The sequence below is a fragment of the Eptatretus burgeri genome, chromosome 4, assembly GCF_056783735.1.
Source record: "Eptatretus burgeri isolate ZD-2024b chromosome 4, Ebu_testis_v1, whole genome shotgun sequence".
NCBI lineage: Eukaryota > Metazoa > Chordata > Myxini > Myxiniformes > Myxinidae > Eptatretus > Eptatretus burgeri.
In genome coordinates, this window is record NC_140964.1 from 95,179,089 (window position 1) to 95,194,854 (window position 15,766).

Consider the following 15,766-nt stretch of genomic DNA (forward strand, 5'->3'; position numbering starts at 1 on the left):
TTCCAAGTCCAGGTTTCAATTTAGCATTGATCATCTTCTTCACGATGAACCGATCAACTTTTTCTCTCAAGGTTGGATTTTGTATCAGAGACAAATTATACAACATTTCTCAATCGGCTTCATGCTTTTCTTCCAACGTTGTGGTATTCCCATAATCAATATCGTGTCTCATGCACACTTCATCAACTCTATTGATGGGTTTACTCCATGATTTAGGATTGTCTGCCTCATCTAATCTTTTATCCAAGTTTGTGCCTGGACCACAGAAAGAATACCCTGGTAGATGTAATTCCCCTGGTATTCCAGTAGTTGTAAATTTACTTCCTGATAAAAACTTTTGGATATCTCCTCCGAGTTTGTGTTTGGAGACAAATTGATTTTTTTTTGAACCACACACCGAACATATACCTTTTTGTATAACCCTGTTATTTTTACTTTTAATGTATGAAATATTTTTAGTATTAGTTTTCTTTTTACATTTGAGACAATAACCCATTTATTTATGAGAAAAATTCCTGCAGAGTGCAAAAACCTTTTTAGTTTCCAACATGCACATTTGTATCTTAATTTTTAAAACATAAAGAATCCTGAGAAATTCCTTCACTCTCTCCTCCATTTATTTTAGAAAAAAATGAAAAACTTGAATTAAAATGAATATCTTATCGATGTCAATAGTCTTGTCGAAAATATTGCAAATGGACTTGTCAATTCTTTGTTTTCCTCCTCGGTGGGTTGAGTTATTTTCTGTAATACCCCCAATCATTTTTTAATCTCACTGGTTTCCAAATTTTCATACTTATTCATTCTCGCTCTTTCCTCCCTCTCCTCTCTTTTCTCCTTCTCTCTCTTTTCTCTCTTCTCTCTTTCCTCCTTCTCTTTCTTCTCCCTCTCCTCCTTTTCCTCCTCTTCTCTCTCTTCAACTTCCTCGTCCCTTACTATCCTTGAATCGCTTCCACCCCATAGAATATCATACATATATTCATCAGGATTTCTTGTTATTCCTGTATCCAAAATAATTTTTTTACAACAGGAAACCAATAAAATTTCTTTTGAATTTCTAAAAGAGCCTTACGTTTTCTAAACTTTATAATTTTTTCATTATTTAACATTCTAATTAAATCTAAAGTTGGCGGTTTATCAACATCAGCATAATACCAATCATTTTTTGAAAATACCTCATTCTTATGTTGTAGAACATATTTATTAAAATACCGAATACACTTTTCTTGAAGGTATGCTTGGACACAGAAATGATAATTTTCTTGAAACATTCTTGCTGTCATTTATGTATTAGAAATATATGTTGGAATAATATTATGGCTCGAAACACCTCCCCATCTTCCCACAGTTAAATCATTTTGTATGTCCTTACTTATTATATATAATCCTGTCTTTTCTGTTTTCATGATATAAACTATGGCAAAACCATTATTATATTTACCCTTATTAAATTCTTTTATTTGTTGTTTACTAATCATGCTTCCACAAAACTCATTCTCTATACCAAGTGGATAATATTCTTCCTTACGAGACTGATTTAATTGTTCCAGGTCTTCTAGGTCAATTTTAAATGACCAATTATACCCTAAATCATTCATATCATACCCCCATTGTTCTATTCTCATACAAACGATACGCCATTCTTTATAAAAATTTATTTTAATTCGAACTGTGAATTATGTATGACCTGGAGATAAAATCAACACTTCTGTATCTTTGGAATACACGGCCATTTTATTTAAGGATATATATTGTGATAAATCGCTTAATCTCACCAAGTCATTCACGTCAGTCGGGCTTGGATAATTTTTTAATCTATAAGCATTTTTCATATTAATATTTTTGGTTATATTATATTTATGTCGTTCAGCCTGTGCCTTTGTGTAATAATTTGATAAATCAATCTGCAGTTCTTGGGATACACCAAAGATAGAACCATCTTTACCAACATAAGTCATTTATATTAGATTAAAAATGTCATAATTTTTTTTTATTTTTGTTGAGTTGAAATAACACATCCAGACATAATTGACCACAACACTTGAAATTTAATTATTGGACTTGAAATGTTTGATAAACACCATTCTGTAAGAATTTTATGACTTCAACAGGTGGTGGAAGACCAAAACTATCAAAATAATATTTGTCTTGACTATTAAAAATACAAACCCAATGAGAACCTTTCCCATTATTATCTTATAAGTTCATAATCATATTATTTGTATGTTAAGGCACATTTGTTAATTCATCTCTCATACAAATAACCACATTATGAATTTTAAATTTCTTATAATATTTGACAAGTTGTAAATTTGATGTTGTATTCTTTCCAAATTTTTTAAACCACTCATCAATGCTCATTTATTTATGAGAAAGATATAATCCATGACCTCTTTTCGTTAATTTTACACCTGCTTGTGCGGTAGAAGAAAGCATATCTCCAACGAACAATCTTGCTTTATCAGGCAGACCTAAAAGTTTTTTCAGCAAAATCTGCAATTACACAACTTCCTCTAATTTGTTTCTCTAACTCTTTGTTATGTCTTTCCAATTCTTTTTGAGCCTGGAGTTGAGCCTTCCTTTCGTTGGCAGTTTTCACCACTGTTGAAATACCACCCGTCAATGCTCCAACCGCACTTAAACCAGCAAATAAAGGAATTAGAAATGGGAGAAATTCTCCACTCATCTCTCTTATTGAATATTTTTTCAACATTGGTTTTGTCATTTTAATTTTAAGTGAGCCAGTGTCATTCAAGATTTTAACCTGTTCTCTTGTGAGCAAAACATCAATTCTTACTGCTCCTTTTCTCTGAATTGTATTAACGTTAATCGTACAAGGCTTTTGATTTTGAACACAAGATGATAGTTTATGAAGATTGATTTGATTAACATATACCCCAGTTGGTACTTTGCCACTCATTTATTTAACAAAAAATTATGTGAGACTAATCATAACACCATTATCTGTATTAATCTGCAATTCTGTTTCTTCGAAAAGCAAACAATATGTATCAACTTCTTCACTCTCTCCTCTTTCAATGTATAGGGAAGTATCCACTCAATTAGACTTTATAGTTTCCTTTTGAGCGCTCAGGTCAAACGGTTAGATTGTATACAAACTTTTAAATGCTTTCATATCCAAAATAGGTTCTTTATTTCCATTACTTTCACACACCTTTTGGGCAGACTTGTATGCTTCAGCAAAATCATTTTTTTCCCAATTAATTTCCAATCTCTCTCATGGATAAAATGTTCCATCTCGAGAAACGCGAAGTTGTTTCACCTTAGCATTATCACTCAATGTATTATTCTTATCAGTCGCAGTATCACCATCTGGCTTTAAAAAAATGATCCACAGATATCGTGGATTTCCTTCCAGAACACCCAAATTCCACGTGTAAGTGGTTTGGTTGAGTTTAACGTGTTGACATCTTCTTTTGAGGTATGATACACTGAGTGGTTTCTTTGAGTTAAGTCTTCTATTCAACATCTTTTCTGTTTTAAGATTCGGAGTATATTCACCAATATACCAACTCATTTCATCAATTACAAATTTATTCTGATCACGAAAAGCACTAGCAACACCAAAAAGTGATCTATTTTCATTATCATTCCTTTGTTGTTGAAATCTAATTTTAAGACCATACAGAACATTATCATGATCACAAAATCCAAATATACCTTTAAGAGGAACTGCCACAGTAAAACTGTTACATGCTTTTGTATCATGATTATACATTCCTTTCATTTGATTATATCCAGGGTCTGTGTTTGTGCCCATTGACATATCAGGAATAAAACCTTCCACAGCCCCCTTTCCCATTCTATCACCGAATGAATATAGTGTAAATTTCATCATTTCAGATGCAGCAGAAACATAATCAACCGCTTCAACTTCTTGCGTTCCAATGTACAAACGAACACTATCAAACATTTTCCAGAAGAAATCATTTACGAGTGGAGCGTTTGTGTTATTCCGAGCCTTAGTGAATGTAAATTTACACAAGAATAAACTTTCAGATAGATTCAAATAGGTTTGTTGATTGTTTATTTCAAAACTTTTTGTACCAGTTGCATTCCAGTCTGTTCCATTTATTGCATTTACTTTGAAGTAATCTTCTTTTTTAGTGGAGTTTGAGATGACAATGGTATCATCTAAATCATGGATACTATCAATTGCTTCCATACTTGTATTTATTGAGGAAAAAAGATATTAATACTTTTGAAACCCTGACCCAAGTATTCGAATTATTTTCTGTCATTCTTGGGGAGACAACTGAGTTTTGCCTTTCTTAATTTCTTTTATTGCTTGTAATTTATGAGATTCCTTTTGGGCATCTTTTATGCTCTTTACAGCACCTGATACATTTCCCACAGCAGAAGTAGTTGAACTGATTAGGTCTTTATCTTTAAGAATAGTTGAACCAATACCCATTAGAGTATCAATTATGCCATCTCCTCTAAATTGATGTCCAACACCCCTTTGTCTCTTCGGATTATAGTATCCTCTACCTAGATATATACCTTCACCCTTGTAGTATGGGGAAAGGAACATCCCTTCCCCTGTAATTATTTTCAATTTTCCCAACTCGTGTTTCCTCACAATAACCATCGTATTTATTTATTGGAAAACTTCACGTAGATGAATTCTGATGGATATAACTTCCCCATTAAAAGAAATCATACGATTATCTTGGTCGGTTATCCTAAAATTTACTCTGTATATTGTTTTTCCTGACACAGGGAGATGAACCCAAAAATTTGGTTTCATATTGAATTTATAACCAATTGGGGTTGAGTATGTACTGAATGAAAATTTTGTATTTGTTTTTATTCAATCATTATAAGCACCATCAAACAAATCACAGTGAATTAATACCGAAATTATTCCTGAGGATATTTGAATGACATTATCACTGTAAAACATCCCATTAGTTTCAATCTTTTTTGAGGAGAAACCCAATAACTCTCTAAATGAATTATCAATTGTGAAATCAACCTTGTAGTTATTTTTAAGTTTAATCGTTGATTTTGAAGTATGTTTTTGAATGTCTATAACAATATTTTTTGGTTCATCACCCTGTTCATTCATAAGACGAGCAATTTCGGAAGATATTTGAGAAATCTCATATGCTCCGGGTGAGACTGTTATCGTTTTGTATCCACTTCTGGGATTATAACTAAACTTCTCATTTTTATCAGTTATATTAAATAAGCTATTATAAGTTTCCATGGACAATAAAGATGCCTCATATTCTTTTGTTGGGTCAAGTTGTCGTGAGTATGGGAATGAAGATGTGTGGTCGCTTGTTGTGAAATTAAAACTCAGGATTGTGCTTCTCATCTTATTTAATGAGATAAAATGTCTTTATATTGAGATTTAGTCATTATTTTCATGTTCATGAATTGGTCTAAAATGGCTGATGCTTCATTAAAGCAATTGTTATTTCCAGCCTTCTTACTACCTTACAGCAATAACAGTCTATAAACTAATTTCGATGGGTCATTTGAAAGAAAACTAATACCTGAACCAAGGATACTTAAAGCCTGAATAATGTGTTTCTCCTTCTCATTTTTCCTACTTTTACTAGAAATACTAACCCTATAATTAAGAGTGTTCAGCAGATCAATCTATACTCTATCATCATTATTTTTCATATCCAATGGTTTCTCAATATACTTTGATTCATCCCTCACAGTTGGACCTTGTCTTCCATCTTTTGTGAGAAGAAACATTAATCTCAGAGTTAGTTTAACAGCAGGTTGAGCAGAACTCAAGAACCTCAATTCATCATTAAATATCAATACCTTTTCTTGAACAAGATGAAATATTGCTGGTTGTTCTGTTGGAATGAGGCCTGCTTTGGTTTTTGAATCCGCTGAATATTCATTGTTTTGAAGAGCATTCACAATATAATCAGGGGGTCGATTAATCTCTTCCAGTTGTTGAAATAAACCTTCATCATCATATTCTAATTCTCCTAAATGCTCTAATTCTTCCTCCATCATTTGATCAAAATCTTTCAACATTTGAAGTTTTTTAGGAGTATATTCTACTGTGGGAACTGTGGAAACATCTTTCATTTTTTCTTGGAAAGTTTTTAAAAGTGGTTTAAAAAATTTCTCTTGTTTTCTTTCAAATGCTTCTTCGCCCGTTAGTTTCTGTCTGCGTTTCTTCTTTATGTCTTCCTGTCGTTTTGCAACTTTTGAAACCAACTCTTGATATTCCTTAAATCTTCTTGCTCTTTCTTTTGCATCCATTTATTTAGTGGAAAATATCATTTAATGAATTGTAAAGATCAACAGGGAAATTTTCCTTTTGTTCATAATCCAAGTTGATGTGTTCAAATACATCCTTTTCTTTAAATATTTCATCAAATTCTTTATTAACATTAATAAGAGTTGTAATTTCTTCTTCACCAATACTTGCATCTCTGCTTTTCATACGTTTGTGTTGAGTTTCTTCATCAACATCAAAACCGAATGATAAAATCTTCACTCCGCTCAGATGTTTAATAATTTGTCTCGTTCCTTCTGGATTCGTTTCTAATATCGCAAGACCACCAGATTTTAGTTTCCTAAACTCACTCTTACAATGTGAATATTTTGTTGTACCAAGAGAAACCTCCTCAAATATTTGACCTTCATTCCTCAATCGCATATGTTCCTCCACTGAAATATAGTGATAATCTTCACCTTTTACTTCTCCACGTCTTATTGCTCTAGTTGTTGATACAATGCATATCACGGGGTGTTTTTTAAGTAAATTTACAATATTCTCATTTGTACTGCACAAGAACCGTGATTTATGAAAGTTTTTTTCCAGAAGCAGATTTACCCACAAGATTTATAATAATAGTTGTCATTTATAGATGTAATTGTTTATAAAACAAAAAATATATCCCTTAATATCTCATCTTGTTTCACAACAATATATTTATATTTTTCAGTCATGTGCTTCATGTAATCCCCAAATTCCTTTTTAGTACATAATGTAGAACAATTATCTCTCCAAAAATTATTTATATCTATTGAATTTAACGTGAATAAAATTAAAGTATTAGCATTGTTTCTGATGGAACGATGAGGAAGTTGAAAGTACGATTGACTAAGATAAATATAGTAAAATAACAACAAGAATGTCTCCCTCTTGTGTAGTAGCTGTCCATTACCGTTTGGTTTCTCTCATTAACACAATCATCAAAGATAACGAGGTTCTTTTTTGATTTATGCAAATCTTGGGGAGACGGTATATCATCTGTATTATCACTAAGAATACAAGTTATCGGTTTTGATTTCTTTTTACATCTCTGTGTATCACAAAATAGTTGAATTATATCTTCACTGTTATAATCATTTAGGTTTTTTGAAGTTTAAATAAACTGATTATATCTTCTTTTTGAAGACCAGCATTAAGACCTTGTGAGAGTAGTTGATACTCTGGTTGAAAACTCGACTTTGTGAAAATTATTAAATTATCATAATCTAAAAAGCTGGGAGTCAGGAGCATCTTCAAAAGCAGGCAGGTTTTTCCACATCCGCTTGAACCAACTATGAGACATCTTAATGAATTTGGAAGATTTTTATGATTGTTAAATTTTATCTTATTTTCCCAAATGGGTAAAAAATCATTCATTTATATATTTGGAAAACTGGTTATTTAATTTATTATTGGCTTTTTTAGAAACTCTATATTTTATCCTAAGTTCAGGTTTAATTTCAAGATAATCCATTATTTTATTTATGCAATATCTTGTGTTGATATTTCCCTGAAAATCACATCCATGAATAATATATAACAACAATCCTTTGAACATTTCTCTAATAAGTTCAGTTTCTTCCTTTGTAAGGAAAGGTGTGTTATCACCCTCATACTTTACATTCATTTCTCTAATCAATCCTGTAAAGTAATTCATTTTTGGTGTAAATCTAAAAGAATTATTTTCATTTTTAAATTTTTTATTATCATGAATAAGAAGATAATCACAGAATATACATTGTTTATAGGCTTTTGATTCTGTGTTTAACATGTGTCTTTCACACGCAGGACAATTTTCAAATTTGTCATATGGAGAATTAGGAAAGTCTGGCATATTTATAAAGTAAAACTTTACTTAAACTGAAATTCATCTATACTTTTAGTTGCATATTGACTCATATTTAATAATATTACCATCGATATCTATACACTTTTTTTCATTATCAGATTCAACTACAACATTTTTTTATATTAAAGGTTATTTTAAAATGATCCTGAAATACTATTGAACGAAATGTCATTTCACCTGATATATTATTAACATCCTTTATTTCATCAGGATTTACATCTTTAGGGTTGTTGAAAAAAATACAAATTTCTCCTTGCACATTACAGATGGTCTTATCTTTTCTTTCGAAAGCTTCATCCATAAGGTTTTTATTTTTTGATACTTTTTCTTGTTTCATTGCTTATTCTAGTTTTGAATATATTGCCAGAAGGAGAGGAGAAACTTTTGTTAGAGATACTTTAATTGATGTTCTTCCAGGTATACTAAAAGCCCTTCCACTGAAGGAAATTGAAGAACTCATCTTATCCATCATTGTTGTTGTTATCAACATTGTTCTTATGAATATCATTGTTCTTATGCAATAGTTATATTTATCTTTGTTCAATTTTACATCCTTGACATATTTCTCAGTATCTTTTACAAATGAAGAGATTGATTGAAACTTGTCTTTTGTGTCTTGAAACATTGTATTTATAAAGTGAAAAAAGTTGGAGGAGAAAATGGATTTAAGCACAGATTCACCTATAAATTAAACGAAATTTTCTTCAAGAAAATTTTAGTTTAAGCAAAGTTTTAGAAAATAAATATGGTGAATACAACGTACTGCGATGTTTGTAATCACGAATATAAATATTATAAAAAACACCTTCAAACCAACAAACATACATTTAATCTATTTCATCAAATATCTCCTCTTGAGTTGGAAAGAAAACATTGTGATATCTGCTCAAAGGATGTTTTGAAGAGTAGTTATAATAGACTTTTTCAATCACAAAAACACAAGAAAAATGAGTTTAAAGTAAAGGGAGACTATTATATTGAAAACACTGAAGGGGCATTTAAAGGGCATATAAAATAAGGATTTTTCAATTTGGAGAACCCGGTCCATCATCAATAGCTGAATCAATTGAAATAGTGAAACCCGATGTTGAAAAATTTATTAAAAAGACATTAAAAGAAATGAAAACTTTAAAGTTTTATATGGGAGTGAAAATGAATATGAAAAGACAAGATGAAGAACAAACTCCTTATATGAGAACAGATCTTCATTTTATAACATCATTTCAAGATTTTTTGAATAGTCGGGTTTATGAAGAACTATCAAGACGAGAGGAGGATGTTGATAATTAATACAGTGGTAGGAAGTGGATTTAATATTTTTAAAAATCATCTTTTTAGATATACAGTACACATTCTAAAATGGAACCCTCTTAAAGCTTCTTCTAATATTGAATTACCATAAGAAATAAGACTAAAGAAGGCAGTTATTAATATTAAGAACAATGATAATAAATGTTTTCTCTGGTCTGTTCTTGCTCACTTTCATCCACCAAATTGTAATTCAGAAAGAGTAAAACAATATATGAAATATGAGAACACCTTGGACATTAAAGATTTAAATTCCCAATGCCACTAACAGGTATTCCTAAATTTGAGAAAAAGAATAATCTTTCTGTTAATGTATATGGATGAACGGATACAAACAAAGTTCAAATATTAAAAATTTCAAACAACTTTAAAAATGAAGAAACACACATTGATCTTTTATATTTTAGTGTTGGAAAGAATTCACATTATACATACATCAATAATTTATCAAGATTAATCTCTTCTCAGGTATTCAGAACAGCAAACAAAATATATCCTTGTTAGCGATGTCTTAATTCATTTCATACAAAAGAACGATTAGAACAACATTCAAAATATTGTAGTAATCATAAATCAGCTGTAATTACAATGCCTAAACCTGGTGAAAAGATTTCTATTTAAGATGATAATAAATCTATCATGCACCCATTTGTGATATACGCTGATTTTGAATGTATCCTAAAAAAGATAAATACTGCTTCTCCTAATCCAAAAGAATCACATACAAATAAATATCAAAAACATATTCCTTGTGGTTTCTGTTATTATATCAAATCATCTGTTGGAGAAAAGTATAATAAACTTGAACATTATAGTGGAAAAAAAGCTTCACAAGAGTTTGTAAAACGATTAGAAAAGGATTGTATAAGACTAACTAAATTAATGAAAGAAACAAATGAACCGATGAAATTAACCGAAGAAGAAAAATTAGAATTTAGAAAGAACAATATCTGTCATATTTGTGAGGAGGAAATTGAGGAGTCTAAAGTTAGGGATCATTGTCATCTTACTGGTAAATAGAGAGGTCCCGCTCATTCCTGTTGTAATCTTCATTATAAATTTCCTTCTTTTATTCCAGTCTTTCTTCACAACAGCGCCAACTATGATACACATCTATTTATAAATGAACTTCCAAAAACACCAGGGAATATTTCTGCCATAACAAACACAAGTCAAAAGTATATTTCATTTACAAAAATGATATTCACAAAACCTTTAACTCATATTAGGTTTCTAGATTCTTACAAGTTTATGGGAACACCACGAGCCTACCTCGCATCAAATCTAAGCTCAACGGGGTCTTTTCCAAATCTTAATTCATTCTTTCCAAAAGAGGAAATTCTAACTTAAGAGAAAATTCAGATTAAAGAGAGAATTCAAAGTAAAGAGGAAATTCTAATTAATGAGGAAATTAATGAAGAAATTCTAACTGAAGATGAAATTCTATTTATAAAGAAAATTCAATCAATGAATGAAATTCTAACGAAAGAGGAAATTCTGATTCAAGATAAAATTCTGATTAAAGAGGGAATTCTAACTCGAGAGGAAATTCAAACAAGGAATTAAATTCAAGGTAAAGAGAAAATTCTTACAAGTAAGGGAATTTATCCTTATGATTATATGGATTCATTTATGAGATTTAAAGAAACACAACTTCCTTCAAAAGAAAGTTTCTATAATAACCTTTATGAAGAAGAGATAAGTGATAAGGAATATAAACACGCACAAGAAATATGGAAAATATTTAAGATAAAGAACCTTGGAGAATATCATGATTTGTTTCTAAAAACAGATGTTTTATTGTTAGCTGATGTGTTTGAAGCTTTTAGATCACTCTGTCATAATAAAAATTGTTATGGATTAAAAAAAAGATTGTTGTTAAAAAAAAAGATCCTGCCCACTATTTCACAGCTCCTGGTTTAGCTTGGAGTGCAATGTTGAAAATGACAAAACAAGATATAGAATTAATCAGTGATGTAGATATACTTTTGATGATTGAGAAGTCTAAGAGAGGTGGAATATCACAAGTACGTTCAAAAAGATATGCTAAAGCAAATAATAAATATCTTCCAAATTATGATAGTGAAAAAGATAGTAATTATTTGATGTATTTTAATGCTAATAATTTGTATGGATGGGCAATGTCTCAATCTCTGCCTTATGGTAAATTAGAGTGGGTGGAAGAAAAGGATTATGAAAAGGCTTTGATGAATATTGTTATTTCTTCTCAAGAGGAATTGAATGAGGAAGAAGAAGGTTATTATTTTGAAGTTGATTTGAGGTACCCGAGTGATCTTCATAATAAGCATAAAGACCTTCCTTTTGCATGTGAGAAAGAAACCCCAAAGAAAGAATGGTTAAGTGATTATCATAAAAGTTTTAATACCAAAGGCAAATCAACAGAAAAGTTATCAACAACATTCTATGATAAAGAGGGATATGTTTTGCATCAGAGAAGCTTCAAACAGTTTTTGAGAGAAGGATTGAGAGTTGCTAAAATTCATAGAGTTTTAAAATTTAAACAAAGTCCTTGGATGAAAAAGTATATTAAATTCAATACATATATGAGAACAAGTACAAAAGTAAAATTTGAAGGGGATTTCTATAAATTGATGAATAATGCTGTCTTTGGAAAGACAATGGAGAATGTTCGAAACAGGCAAAACATTAGATTTGCAACATCTTGGAAAGAAGCTTCGAGATTGATAAATAAACCAAGTTTTAAGAGAGAAGTGGTTTTTTCAGAGAACTTTTCTGCTATTCATATGGAAAAGGAAAGTATTGTAATGGATAAACCAATTTATATTGGAACAGCAGTTCTTGTTTATAAAGATATGAAGATATGAAGTTTATAAAGTTTATAAAGATATGATGTTTATAAAGATATGAAGAAAAATATTAGAGTATATGATACCAGTAATTTTAGTAAAAAGAGTGAGTTATTTTCAAAAAAGAATGAAAACGTTATTGGTAAGTTTAAGGATGAGTTGGGTGGAAAAGTAATGAGTGAGTTTATTGGATTGAGAGCAAAGGCATATGCTTATAAATATGGTGATCAGATTGTTGAGGTTAAAGGGAATAAAGAAATATGTAACTAGGACGGGCACCCATAGAGCGCATACCTTCGCCGCCACTACTTTTTTTGTTCTTGGTATGAGTGTGGGGAACTGGTTTCATATGAATGGTCTTATGACACAAACCACATATCTATAATGTCATGACCCCCCCCCCCGACTTTCGGGGGCTACGGACTAAACAACAATCAACTCATGTCATTTTGGCGAGTCTTCACTAGCAAGCTCGGTGAATACAACGTTTCAACAAGAGAAGGTAATCTCGTTTGATGCTGGTTTCATGCAAATCGAATAAGAATTGACTGAGTTATTCCGAAAACCGCATATTTTTCAAGGGCGTGACCCCCCCCCCCCGACATTTTACCACAACCGGTGACATGTGTTATGATGTCATTGTGTCACAAGATTGGGCATTAAATTCTGAACATTTTGGTGCTGGGTTCATGTAATGCGGACAATAATTGACCGCGTTATGACAAAAACCGCATATTTTTCAAGGTCGTGACCCCCCTGACCTTTGACCCCTAACCGGTAACAAGAATATGGGCGTCATTGTGTCATATTGCATATCATAAGATGAGGCGTTGAATTCTGAACATTTTGGCGTTAGTTGCATGCAAATTGAATAAAAATTGACCGTGTTATCGTAAAAAGACGATTTTGACCTTTTCTTGACCTTGACCTTTGACCCGAACGATCCCAAAATCTAATCGAATGCTTCCTGGCTAATGACCAATCATCCCACCAAATTTCATGCAATTCGGTTAAATACTTTTTGAGTTATACGAATCACAAGATTAAAAGTAAATAAATAAATAAATAAATAAATAAATAAACGCCGACCAAAACATAACCTTTCGCAGAATGCGAAGGTAACTATTGAAGGAATTTGAGAATGAACAAATCTTTATAGGTTCAATGAATGAGCTAAATAATATGCATTGGTTATTTGAAAAAGAGTGTCCCTCGGCTTACATGTTTCAGATATTTCTTTAGAATCACCTTTAACAAATCACATTACTACTTTACTACTTGAACAAATCTTTATCTTATTGCATGGGTTATTTGAAAAAAAGTGTCCCTCGGTCAAAAGGGGAGACAAATAAATATACCTTGGGATAAAAAGGGGGTTTACTTTTTAGGGAAAAAAAATATGAATCGCTGAAAATCCCCCATTCATTTACATGTGGAAAAGTGAGCCCGAATCAGTATATTCACCCTACTCAACTCATATATTTTTAATGCCTTCCTGCTCTTTTGTCGTTTTCCCAGTTGTTGCTGCATATCTGTTGATATTTTGTTTTTAATTTTTCTTTTGTATTTTTTGAATTGTTGGGCTGTATTCGTTGTTGTTTCGGTTGCTCGTGTGACATCTTCCATTCACACCTGTCTTTGGAAATTTTTTGTGAGGTGGGTTACGGATCCCTTCTCTGGTTTGCTGTCTTTGTGTTTGCTTTCAAATTGGATCCAGTAATCTGTTGCACTTTTCACGTATTCAGTCAATCCTACAGTTGTCATTCTGTGACTTGGTTGAGCTCCATCAGGCCGCTACCTCCTTCTCGTTTAGGTCGGTACATTCTCGGGAGGCATTGATTTTTGTGGATGGTGAGGAGGTTCCTTTTTTTGTTATCCAGATTTCTGATTCTGGCCAGTGTGTATTTCCACAGCCATACTGGAATATTGGAAATGCGAGTTGGCTTATGGCTTTGATTTGGTCCTTGGAGAAAGGTATGTTTTCAGGATCAGCCTTGCTCTATGCAGGTATTCTTTGGGAATTGTTTTGTGCATTTGTTTGTGACATTTGGTGGCCGTCTTCTACTCTGAGGTATTTGTATGATGCTTCGTTGTCAAGCTTCTTTATTGGTACCTCTGCCACCAAAGGTGAAGGAGGTTATGTTTTCAATCCTTTCTGTTTGTTTGTCTGTCTGTCTGATTGTGTACATGATATCTCAAAAAGTTGTCGATAGATCCGGATGAAATTTTGTGGACAGGATCAGTGTGTGACAAGGACGAACTGATTATATTTTGGTGAAGATTCGAATCCGGATCTGACTGCTAGAATTTCTTAAGTGATTCTTCACCTTGCTCTTTCATGGGGTTGCTCAGTGTTTCCAGAGCCAGGCAAAAGAGGAGAGAAGAAAGGCTGAAAGAAAGATAGACAAAAGATACCTCAATGTATCTTCATCCCTCAATGTATCTCCCTGAAAGATACCTCAATGTATCTTCACCCCTCAATGTATCTCCCTGAAAGATACCTCAATATATCTTCACCCCTCAATGTATCTCCCTGAAAGCTACCTCAATGTATCTTCACCCCTCAATGTATCTCCCTGAAAGATACCTCAATGTATCTTCACCCCTGGTATTTTGATCTTAACTTCTGAGTGCTGTAAAATCAATGTTGTGTTCCAAAGTTTCATTGCTTTCTCCATCAGTTTTATTATCTGGGCGTTGATCTTGTATAATTGCATGCATTTTACTATCCATGAATGTGGGACACTCTCAAAAGCTTTTCTAAAGTCTATCCATGCTATGGATAATTTGCTTCTTCTCATATTGCGAGGTTGCAGAAGGTTGTTTGTGCTGTTGGTTGTTATCTTCATAAGTGGGTTTCAGAAGGTGGAATGGAGTCCTCATAGGTCTCCTAGTATCCACCATCCATTTCAGTTCTGGATCACGATTCATTGACCAGGCTGTGAAGCTTTCTTGTTCTCAAAGTTTGGTTCCAAGGGCTCTTTTCAGGATCATCAATGAGCCTCCGACAGATTCCAGCTGCAATTATTTTGGAGTAATATTCCCAAGGGTGGTTTTTTAATATCCATGAGGTTCTTCTTTATCATTCCCAGTGCTCCAGTTATCACTGGTACAATATCACTGAGAGAGAGAGAGAGGTGTCTTCCTCTCAAGGTCCAACTCCAACTGCTGCACACATGTGCGGACACTGCTTCTAAGCCCCACAGGGACCACTTTTCCAGCATGCGGTTGATATTGCAATTTGCTGTCCATTGTCTATTGGTAGCGCCATCTTGCGGGCCGTAGGAGTAACCTTAGACCAGACTCTGATCTTTTCCAGTTTAACAGAGAGGGATTCCACTGCTGCTGGCCTAGATGTGGAATTGTGTAGTTATAATATGGAGTCATCTTCAAAGAGGAAAATAGGGTTTTCCAGAGCCTCAGACAGGTGACTAATGTATTCCAGGAACAGAACTGTGCCCAACACATGACCTTCTGGCACTCCAGCATCTACAGGGAGAATTGAGAGCATTCTGTTGACAG